We start from the raw sequence: 9,130 nt of genomic DNA, 5'->3' as shown, positions 1-9,130 counted from the left end.
CCATACACTTCCATGGACACACCCCGCTGGAGTGAGGGAGACCCTCTGGGCCCCGCCTCCCCCACAGCGAGGGGCCCTGCCTGCTGACGGCTGCCCCTGTGTCCTCACGCCCGTCTCTGGCTGGAGGAGCCGTGGTGATGGCTGCCCCTGTACCCTCACGCCCGCCTCTGGCTGGAGGAGCCGTGGTGACGGCTGTCCCTGGGGGGCAAGGTCTGCCCAGCTGCCAGAGCCATGGGGCGTCCTGTCCGGGATGCCCCTCCTCACGCTTGGCCGCGCACAGCCCGGCACCCCAGGGCTGTGAGAAACGCAGTGTGTGGCCCCACACTGTGACCCACCGACTCCGAGTCCTGGGACTCTGGGGGCTCCCCTCCCCCTGGGGGACCCAGACACGGTGGCCTCGGGAGGGGGTCCCAGCAGCATGAGGGAGCCGCCACCTGGTGCCACCCTGGGGCGGCCTGCCCTTAACTCCACACGTCTGTGCGCTGTTCAGGCCGATGCTCTGGAAGACGCTGCAGCATGCTGCAGCAGGCTGACCGGCCTCAGGACCCCGTGCTCCTGACCTCGGGGCGAGGAGGCTTCGCCCCATGCAGCTCACGCCCAGGACCCGCCCTGTCCTGCAGGGCCCACCCCCCACGGCCATCCACCCCCACCCCCCCTCCCCAGGTCCCGGCCAGCGATCCCCTCTGCTGCAGAGGCTTCTCACACCCTCTGGGCCCTGGGTGCTCTCTAAGTCCCCAGGGCGGCCTCAGTGTCCACTCAGCCAGCTCGCCCCCCTTCTGCAGAGGCAGGGGAGGTGGGAGAGAGGGGGCCCCCGGCTGCAGCTCTTGCTGCATCAGCCCCTCTGATCACAAGCGGAAAGCTGCTCGCGCCCCTCCTGCACCCCTTCAGGGGCGGCCCCCGCCCCAGGCCGTGCCCCCAGACTTCCGGCCGCCTCCAGCCCGGGCCTGCCTGTCCTGCTGACCCCGGCACGCTGGCCTGAATGGCCCCCGCTCTGTCTCCAGCCCTGGTCTGACCTCGTACCTGAGACGTGCACCCAGCCTCCTGAGAGTAGGGGCCCCACGGGGGGCTCGGCCCGGGGCTGACCCGCAGACCAGGGGTGGGTCCAACTGCCCCCCGGTTTACAGCGGGCTGGGGGGACAGTGGTCCGAAGTGTGTCTTCCACCTTCCCGCCCCTGGCTGCTCTCGGCGGTGAGTGGGGCTCAGTCAGCATCCCATTTCCCGGGCCTGATGGGCAGGGAGGGCAGCACCCAGCCCCAGCAGTCAGGCTGTGGCAGGTAAGGGCTGAAACCCCCTTCCTGGGGGCGCAGAGGGAGAAGCCCACCCACCCGGGGGTCCTTGTGCGGAGCCCTCAATGGAGGTCCTGTCAGCAAGACCTGGGGGGCACAACGGCGACAGCTTGGCCAGGCCAGGACCTGGGAAGCCCGGGGGAGGCCAGGTCAGCCCCCAGGCCCCTGCTGTTGCCCTGAGTGACACCAGGCCCCGCCCTCGGGGGTGACAGTCACCAGGTGCCAGGGGTGGGCCCACAGAGGGGGCTGAGTGGCACCCCTGCCCAGGTCCCCACTGCCCCCTCCACCACCACCTGCCCCGCCACAGGCCACATGTCCCGTGGACTCCAGGCCTAGCGGCTGAGGACACTGCCCCCGCCCCTGCGAGAGATGCCTGGGTCTGCGGTCGAGGTCCGTGCTGCACCCGTGGAGGAACAGATTCTGGAGGCCCAGCCTGGCTGCACAGCTGTTAGCAGCGGGCTGAACACAGGGCCGCCTCCGCGCCCGAGTCCAGGCCATTCCGGCAGGAAATCATTGACATAGCTCTGAGGGGACAGAGGGAAGTCAGAGTTCACCACCGCCCGCCCCCAGAGGCGGGACGGCGGAATTTGTGGTCATTTCCTAACAACCTTGCGCAAGCGAAAAGCAGCTGGACAGCGGTGCTGATGGCTTCAACCCTGCTTCGGTTTCTCGGTCGATTCCACGTTTCAGAGCCCTCTGGGCACATCGGCAAGCCCCGTGGGCCCTGCGGGCAGGTGGCTGAAGATCCCGCCACGGACTGGAGACAGCGGCTGCAGAGCCCCGAACAAGCGGGGGCCAGGGCACCGGGGCACGTGCAGAGGGCAGGGGACCCTGGAGACGCCGGGGTGCCTGTCTCCACTTGTGCGCAAGCGTGTCTGTGAGCACCCGTGTGCGCCAGTGTACAGGCGTGTGAAAGCGTGTGTGCGTGTTTGGGTGTGTGCTCTCATATATGCATGTGTGCGTCTTGGGGGGGGTGGAAGGAGGAGGCCCTCCTCCAGCTCCCTTCTGCTCCTGGACCTTGAAGAGAACACGGTGAGCCCACCGTGTGGGCCCCCCCGGCAGTTGCCCGAGAGAAGGCGATGTGGGCCGCTGAGAGGCTTACTGAGGTTGCGCAGGCGCTGCCGTGGTTGGGGGGGACACCAGGGAACCTCTGGGGATCACGTGAGCAGGTGGCGTCCTGACCACCTGGCCATGAAGAGGCCCCGGAGCAGACACTCGAGAGGCCCGTGTGGGCCCTCTCGGCTGGGCAGCGGGCCTGGTCCCGTCCAGAGGGCCTGAGCCCAGGCCGCCCACCTCTTCCCAGCAGCTCCAAGGGCATGAGCTGACCGGACCTCCTTCCCGGAGCCAGGAAGGGCGACTCGGGCCAGTAGGGCTGTGACCGCTCCCCACTGCCCTGGGGGAGGGAGCACGGGTCCCCACCCGTCACCCAGCCCTGGGAGCTTCTCCCCTGGAGTCGGGGGGCCGGGCCCCTGGCAGCACAGGAGTTGGGAGGGGCTTCTAAGGGCATCTGGCATCTGGGTGGGTGGCAGGGTCTCCTTCCTTCAGGGACACCGTGGCTGGGCTGGCTCTCTGGATGGGAGAGGGTCCCTGCCAGGCAGTGCAGGGAAGGCCCCCGCTTCCCCGTCTCCTCTGTGGACACCGTGGCTGGGCTGGCTCTGCGGATGGGAGAGGGTCCCTGCCAGGCAGCGCAGGGAAGGCCCCCGCTTCCCCGGCTCCTCTGCCAGGGCCTTTGCGGGAGGTGGGATCTGGGGGCTCCACCCACAAAGGTCCCCCTCCGGCTGGACATCCTGAGCCCCGGCTGCGGGTCCACTCTGAGCCAGCTCTGCCTCTGGGACCTCGGGAGATGCCCTCAGGACTTCTGCTGGCCGGGGCTGGGCAAGCACATGCAGAAAGACGGGAGACCCCTCAACCAGGTGCCCCGCCCCAGGGACACGCTCCGGCCAGGCCCCTGGCCCTCCTGGCCAGATTTGAGCAGCAGGTGGCCACCCTCACCCGTCCTGCCGAGGCTGCCAGTCCAGGGAAGCAGAGGACCTGAGCGCCTGCTCAGTACTGCCGCACCTCCGGCCGCTCCAGGGGTGGACGGGGGCTTGGGGATCCGGGCAGCTGCCGTTTACAGCAGAGTAGAGCAGCTGCTCCAATGCGCGGAGACTCTCCAAGGATAGAACACCATCCAATCACATAAGAAGAGAAGGTGCAGGTATTCTTTTTCCTACATAGAAATATTAAACTTCCGTAAATCAGAGACAGAAAGCAAGTCTGAGAGCAGACTGAGTGACCGTTTGCAGCAGGATGACGGGGCGAACAGGCCCTTCACACACAAGGAGCTCGTTTAGTCGCTGAATCATGCCCGGTTCTTTGCAACCCAGGGACTGTAGCCCGCCAGGCTCCTCTGTCCTTGGGATTTCCCAGCAAGAACAGTGGAGTGGGTTTCCCTTTCCTCCTCCAGAGGATCTTCCTGACCCAGGGATCAAACCCACCTGCACTGTCTTCTGCCCTGACAGGCGGATTCTTTCCCACAGGGCCGCCAGGGAAGCCCAGCAGCAGCCCAGCAGCAAAGACTATTCCGTAACAGCTACAGAAATGCAATCAGCGTGAACAGCAATACCAGTCAATCTTGATCATAGCCAAAGAAATAAATACTAGACAAAATAAAACCATGCAAAAATGAGACTTTTCCAGTTTTCATTGGTTTTGGAATGCCAGGGGCTTGCCTGTAGGCTGCTAAGGGAAGTGTAAACTGGCGAGGGCTTTCTGAGAAGCAGTGTCGCTCTGGACATCACCAGCGTGAGAGTGATTCCACACCTCGGCCGGGCAGCTCAGGGGACAGTTGGAACAGGGTCAGTGGCTGTGACAAAGGCCGGCGTGACTCAGCACCTGCAGTCGCAGGGTGGGAACGCTGTGGCCGAGGCAGGAGGGAGCCAGAGGCTGTCCCGTGGTCCTGCCAAGCAGCCGCAGGCAGGAACACAGATCTTGCTGTTAAGGAACCTTTGGTTGTTCAGAGAGTGATCATGAGAAGTTTTCAGTAAAACGAGCAGACACAAAACTCTGGCTATGAAGTGGTTATTTTGGGAGGCGGCACTGGGGAAATTTTCATTTCCTTCTTCTTATTTAATTTCTACATTTTCTAAATTTTCCGTAGTGGTCAGAACTTTTATAAGGAGAAAAGGCAATGAACTTTTCTTTTCACAAAAATACAACCTGGAAAAATAATTCTGATGAATGTGTACAATGTGTTGTGAATATTAAGAAACTTATTGATCCATATGGGCAGATCTCAAACACCCCAGGCATTGCTGCCAACACACTGGCCCTTGGGCAGGGCTCGGGCCCTGGGTGGCTCTGGGTCCACTGCCCTTGCCCGGCCCCCGGTGACCAGGGCAGGAGGCGGGAACGTACCTGGGTGGGGGCAGCTGGCTGTTCTGTGCTGGAAAAACACGTACCCTCCACTCCTCACCATCCTGCTTGCGTGAAAACACCCAGCTCCGCTCAGCTCTGCTGATTCCAATGCACTCGGCACCTGTGGTGGGAATCCCGCCTCCAGGTCCCCAGTCCTCTCCCGTGTCGTCCTTTCTGGACGAAAACATCCATGAGGCTGCGTTTGCGATAACTTGAGTCAGCTCTGTGGTGGTGACCACAGAGAAAAAGGGGGTCAGCCCCACGCAGAGGCGACACGGGGGGAGGTCAGCCCCACACGGAGGCGACACGGGGGGGTGCCTGAGAACTTCAGCCTCGCCCCCTGCTCTCAAGGACACTGACCTCGACTCTGACCTCTGTGCTGACCTCTATACTGACCTCGGCTCTGACCTCCATGCTGACCTCCGATCTGACCTTCGTGCTGACCCCCGCTCTGACCTCGGCTCTGACCTCCACGCCGACCTCCGCTCTGACCTTCGTGCTGACCTCTGCTCTGACCTCTGCTGACCCCCACTTTGACCTCCACTCTGACCTCCACTCTGACCTCAGCTCTGACCTCCGTGCTGACCTCTGTGCTGACCTCTGCTCTGACCTCTATACTAAGCTCAGCTCTGACCTTGGCTCTGACCTCCGTGCTGACCTCCGTGCTGACCTCGGCTCTGGCCCAAGGTGCTTTCAGGGCCCAGGAGGTGACCGTGCTTCTCGGCGGAGGAACCTACTGATTCAAGCCCGGCCTCGTGGGCGTCTGGAAGCTGCACAGGAGAAGGAGGAGGGGAAAGAGGCAGCTCCCGGCCACGTCCTGGGAAGGTCCAGGTGGCTCCCCAGGCCGCAGCCCAACCAAGCACTTCGTCTAGGACACCACCCCTCCAGGCGGCGGTGCGGGCCTCTGTCCTCGGGTGCGGGTCCCGCGGGGGGTCAGTGGGGGATCCCGGGGTTGCACTCGCGCCCACCCTGTCGCCGGGCCCCCACGGCAGCCATGGGCGGGCAGCCTGGGAATGCTGCCCATCCCCGGGACTGTGACCGTTTCTGAGAGCAGGAGCACCCTGCCCTGGAAGGGTCCGGGTCTGGCCTCCTCCGTGCTTCCTCCAGGACACTCTCCCAGTTAGCTAGCCGCCCACAGACCTGCTGGGTGGGGGGCAGTGGGGAGGACGGGACAGGGACCAAGCGTCCCCCCTCAGGCTCAGCCCCCCTGCAGACGCGTCTCCTCACCTTGGAGACGAGCCTGGGACCTGATGCGATCTCAGGAGACGCTTTCAGAGGCTGCAGGGTGGCAGACTAATCACGGAGGACGCCGCTAAGCCCAGCCCTGCTCTTTGAAAGCTCTGAGAACCAATTTTATCAATGGTGCAACTGTCCCAAAGGCTCCAGGGCCTGGAAGGGAAGACACGGGCCGGGGCGAGGACCCCACCTGCCCACCTCCTCTTGCACGGCCGTCCTGGAGCCCGGACAGTCAGGGCGGTCAGTGGCGCTGTGCCAGGCTCAGGCCTCTGAGTGAGCCTGAGCTGATCTCAGCTGCTGGGCGGCCCTGCACTCTCCTCCTGCAGAGGACGAGCAGGGCACAGCAAGCGGCCCCGCCTGACCCACCGCCCCAGGGGCCAGGACACGTGGGGAGCTTGAGTCCAGCCGCGGAAGGCCTGCAGCAGGAGCGGGGAGCCCAGGGCAAAGTGTGAGCCCAGGGCAGAGTGTGCACCCAGGCAGGAGGCTAACAGGGTCCCACAGGCAGGCCATGGTAAGGACAGGCCCTGGGCAAACAGCCCCGGGCTGACCTCGTGGGAAGGCCTGACGCAGGCTGGTAGGGGTCATACCGTAGCAGCAGCACCATCACGGGCACACAGCATGCCCACCAAATGGTGGACGACAAGGAGGGGCCCCAGGGAGCATCCCCCGGGGATGGTGACGGACAGCCCCACGGCCAGAATGGCGGGGAGGGGCTGAGCTGAGGACATCACGGCGGACGTCGAGAGCAGGCACGGTGGCCAACACAGCCCCACAGAGGGTGGGGGCCGCGCTGCCGGCACCACAGCTGGCGCCACAGCGGCTCCAGCCTGAGCGCCAGGGAGATGGAAGCACCGGCTCGGTGGGCGCCAAGGGCTGGTGACATGGCCTTGGGGGTCCCTGCCAGGCCCAGGGGCTGGGGGCTGCTGCATCCCAGGGTCCCCTCTGAGCTGGGATTGCTGTGGGGGGTCGGGGTGGGGCCCCTCCAGGACCAGGGTGGGCTGGGGTGTGGGCAGCGGTCTGGGTTCAACCCAGGGTGTCCCCCGGGGATTGGGCCCCCTCTCTGGGTCAGCACCCGGCCCCTTGCTCACTGTCACAGCTTCTCGTCTAAGCCCTCCTGCCAGCGGGGGCCTCACTGGGCGGCGGTGCCTGCAGGTGGCAGCACTTAGTTGACAGGCCAGGGACACCGGCCAGACCCCTGGCATTGCCGCCCAGCTGCGGCTTCGGGCTTTGTGATGCTCACCTGCAGAGTCTTAACTCAAGGTGCCTCCTGCAGCCACACCCGCGCTGCTCAGCTGGGGGCGGGGGACGACTTGCTTACCCTGCCTCGTGCCCTCTGGTGGCAGGCAGGTGGCCTCTCCCAGGAGCCCAGGCTTGGCTGGGGGCCCACTCTCCGCCCCGGCGGCAGCCAGCAGGACTGGGAGCCCGGTGGGGTGGGGTGATGGCCTCAGGTGGGGGCTTCGGCCTGCAGCCCAAAGACAGGGGGACCCAGCCTGAACCACTTCCCCAGAAAGGCCCAGCAGCTGGAGTCCAGACAGGGGGGTGCAGCCTCACCTCCCGGGCTGGGCGGGCTCGGTCAGCGACTGGCCGGGACAGCCCCTCTGGGGGCTGAGGCTGCAGAAGCCGGAACGGAGGAGTCTGGTGGGCTGCCGTCCGCGGGGTTGCGAGGAGCTGGACTGAGGCAAGGGAGCACACGCGTGCTGAGGAGGCGGCACCCGGCCGGCAGGAGAGAAGGCAGCTCCAGTGCCTTCTCCAGAGGAAAAGGCCTGCGGTGGCCAGACTGACTTCTGGCTGGAGAGCCCAAGCACCAGGTGGATGCCCCTGTTTCCCGAGCCGGCCTTCCGGCCCCTCCTGGCTGGGCTCCAGCGGCGAGGGCACGCTGAAATCCGGGAGCGGATCTCTCCTCACCTCCCAGCCTCCTCGGGCCTGTTGCTCAGGCCCCTGGGGCTCGCTGGACCCTCGGGACACCCTCGACCCTGTGGGGACAAAGAGGGGCGCACGCTGGCTTCATGAGGGCTGCGTGTCACAGGGACCTGACTGCCCCGGGCGGGGGCTTGCCAGCGGTGCAGACAGCCAGGCCCGGAGGCTGAGCTGAGCAGGACGGGGTCCCTCCGGCTCCTTGAGGTGCCCTGAGCCGGGAGCCAGGCAGACGAGCGGGCGTCCCTGCTGGGGCTGGCGGACGGCGCTGTGGGCTGCAGGGTCCTGGGCTGGACGGCCTTCAGGCACCTCTGAGGTCACACCCCCCGGGTGAGGGAGTCTGCGCTCGTCCCACTCCAGACGCAGGAGGGGCCTCGTGGGGCCGGCAGAGCAGCTGTCACTGGGGGAACAGGAGCCCCAGGGGCCTTTCCGAGGAGCAGGCGGAGGTCCCCCAGCTGAGCTGACGACGGCAGCAGACAGCGGCCAGGAGGCAGGAGCAGTGAACCAAGGGCAGCCCGAGTCAGGCCTCAGGGAAAGGGTCCCCAGTCTGCCGCCCTCTCCTGTGAGCTGTCTGTCTGGCTGAGGGCAGCCAGGCAGCCAGGCAGGTGTAGCGGCCACTCTCTGGAGACTTCAGTTCAGCTCAGTTCAGTCGCTCAGTCGTGTCCGACTCTTTGTGACCCCATGGACTGTAGCACGCCAGGCCTCCCTGTCCATCACCAATTCCCAGAGCTTATTCAAACTCATGTCCATTGAGTCGGTGATGTCATCCAACCATCTCATCCTCTGTCATCCCCTTCTCCTCCTGCCCCCAATCCCTCCCAGCATCAGGGTCTTTTCCAATGAGTCAACTCTTCGCATGAGGTGGCCAAAGCACTGGAGCTTCAGCTTTAGCATCATTCCTTCCAAAGAAATCCCAGGGCTGATCTCCTTTAGGATGTTCTGGTTGGATCTCCTTGCAGTCCAAGGGACTCTCAAGAGTCTTCTCCAACACCACAGTTCAAAAGCATCGATTCTTCAGTGCTCAGCTTTCTTCACAGTCCAACTCTCACATCCATACATGACGACTGGGAAAACCACGGCCTTGACTAGACAGACCTTTGTTGGCAAAGTAATGCCTCTGCTTTTTAATATGCTGTCTAGGTTGGTCACAGCTTTCCTTCCAAGGAGGAAACTTCAATATACGCCCTGTTTATGCGCCCACTGTGGACCACCTGGAGGCCTTGCTCGGTGAGGCTGGGGAACGATGGCCACTTTCCACCCAGAACAGGGCCAAGTGGAGGACGCAGACACGGCAAAAA

The 9,130-nt window shown here is 64.6% G+C and overlaps 1 long non-coding RNA gene across 2 annotated transcripts; it reads right to left on the bottom strand.

The window, feature by feature from the left end:
* Nucleotides 1-1,808: 1,808 nt before the first annotated feature.
* LOC138929768 (uncharacterized) lies at nt 1,809-8,130 on the bottom strand. 2 transcript variants are annotated; one of them, XR_011445958.1, is made up of 5 exons: nt 7,470-8,130; nt 5,329-7,380; nt 4,683-4,878; nt 3,279-4,160; nt 1,809-2,941 (listed from the first exon to the last, which is right to left on the bottom strand). It is a non-coding gene; the product is annotated as an uncharacterized lncRNA (long non-coding RNA). The 2 variants fall into 2 exon arrangements; XR_011445957.1 differs by having other exon boundaries at nt 4,683-7,380.
* Nucleotides 8,131-9,130: the final 1,000 nt, after the last annotated feature.

The sequence above is a fragment of the Ovis canadensis genome, chromosome 16, assembly GCF_042477335.2.
Source record: "Ovis canadensis isolate MfBH-ARS-UI-01 breed Bighorn chromosome 16, ARS-UI_OviCan_v2, whole genome shotgun sequence".
In the NCBI taxonomy this organism is placed as follows: Eukaryota; Metazoa; Chordata; class Mammalia; order Artiodactyla; family Bovidae; genus Ovis; species Ovis canadensis.
Note: the sequence above shows the minus strand (reverse complement) of the source record. Positions and strands in the feature narration are given on the sequence as shown.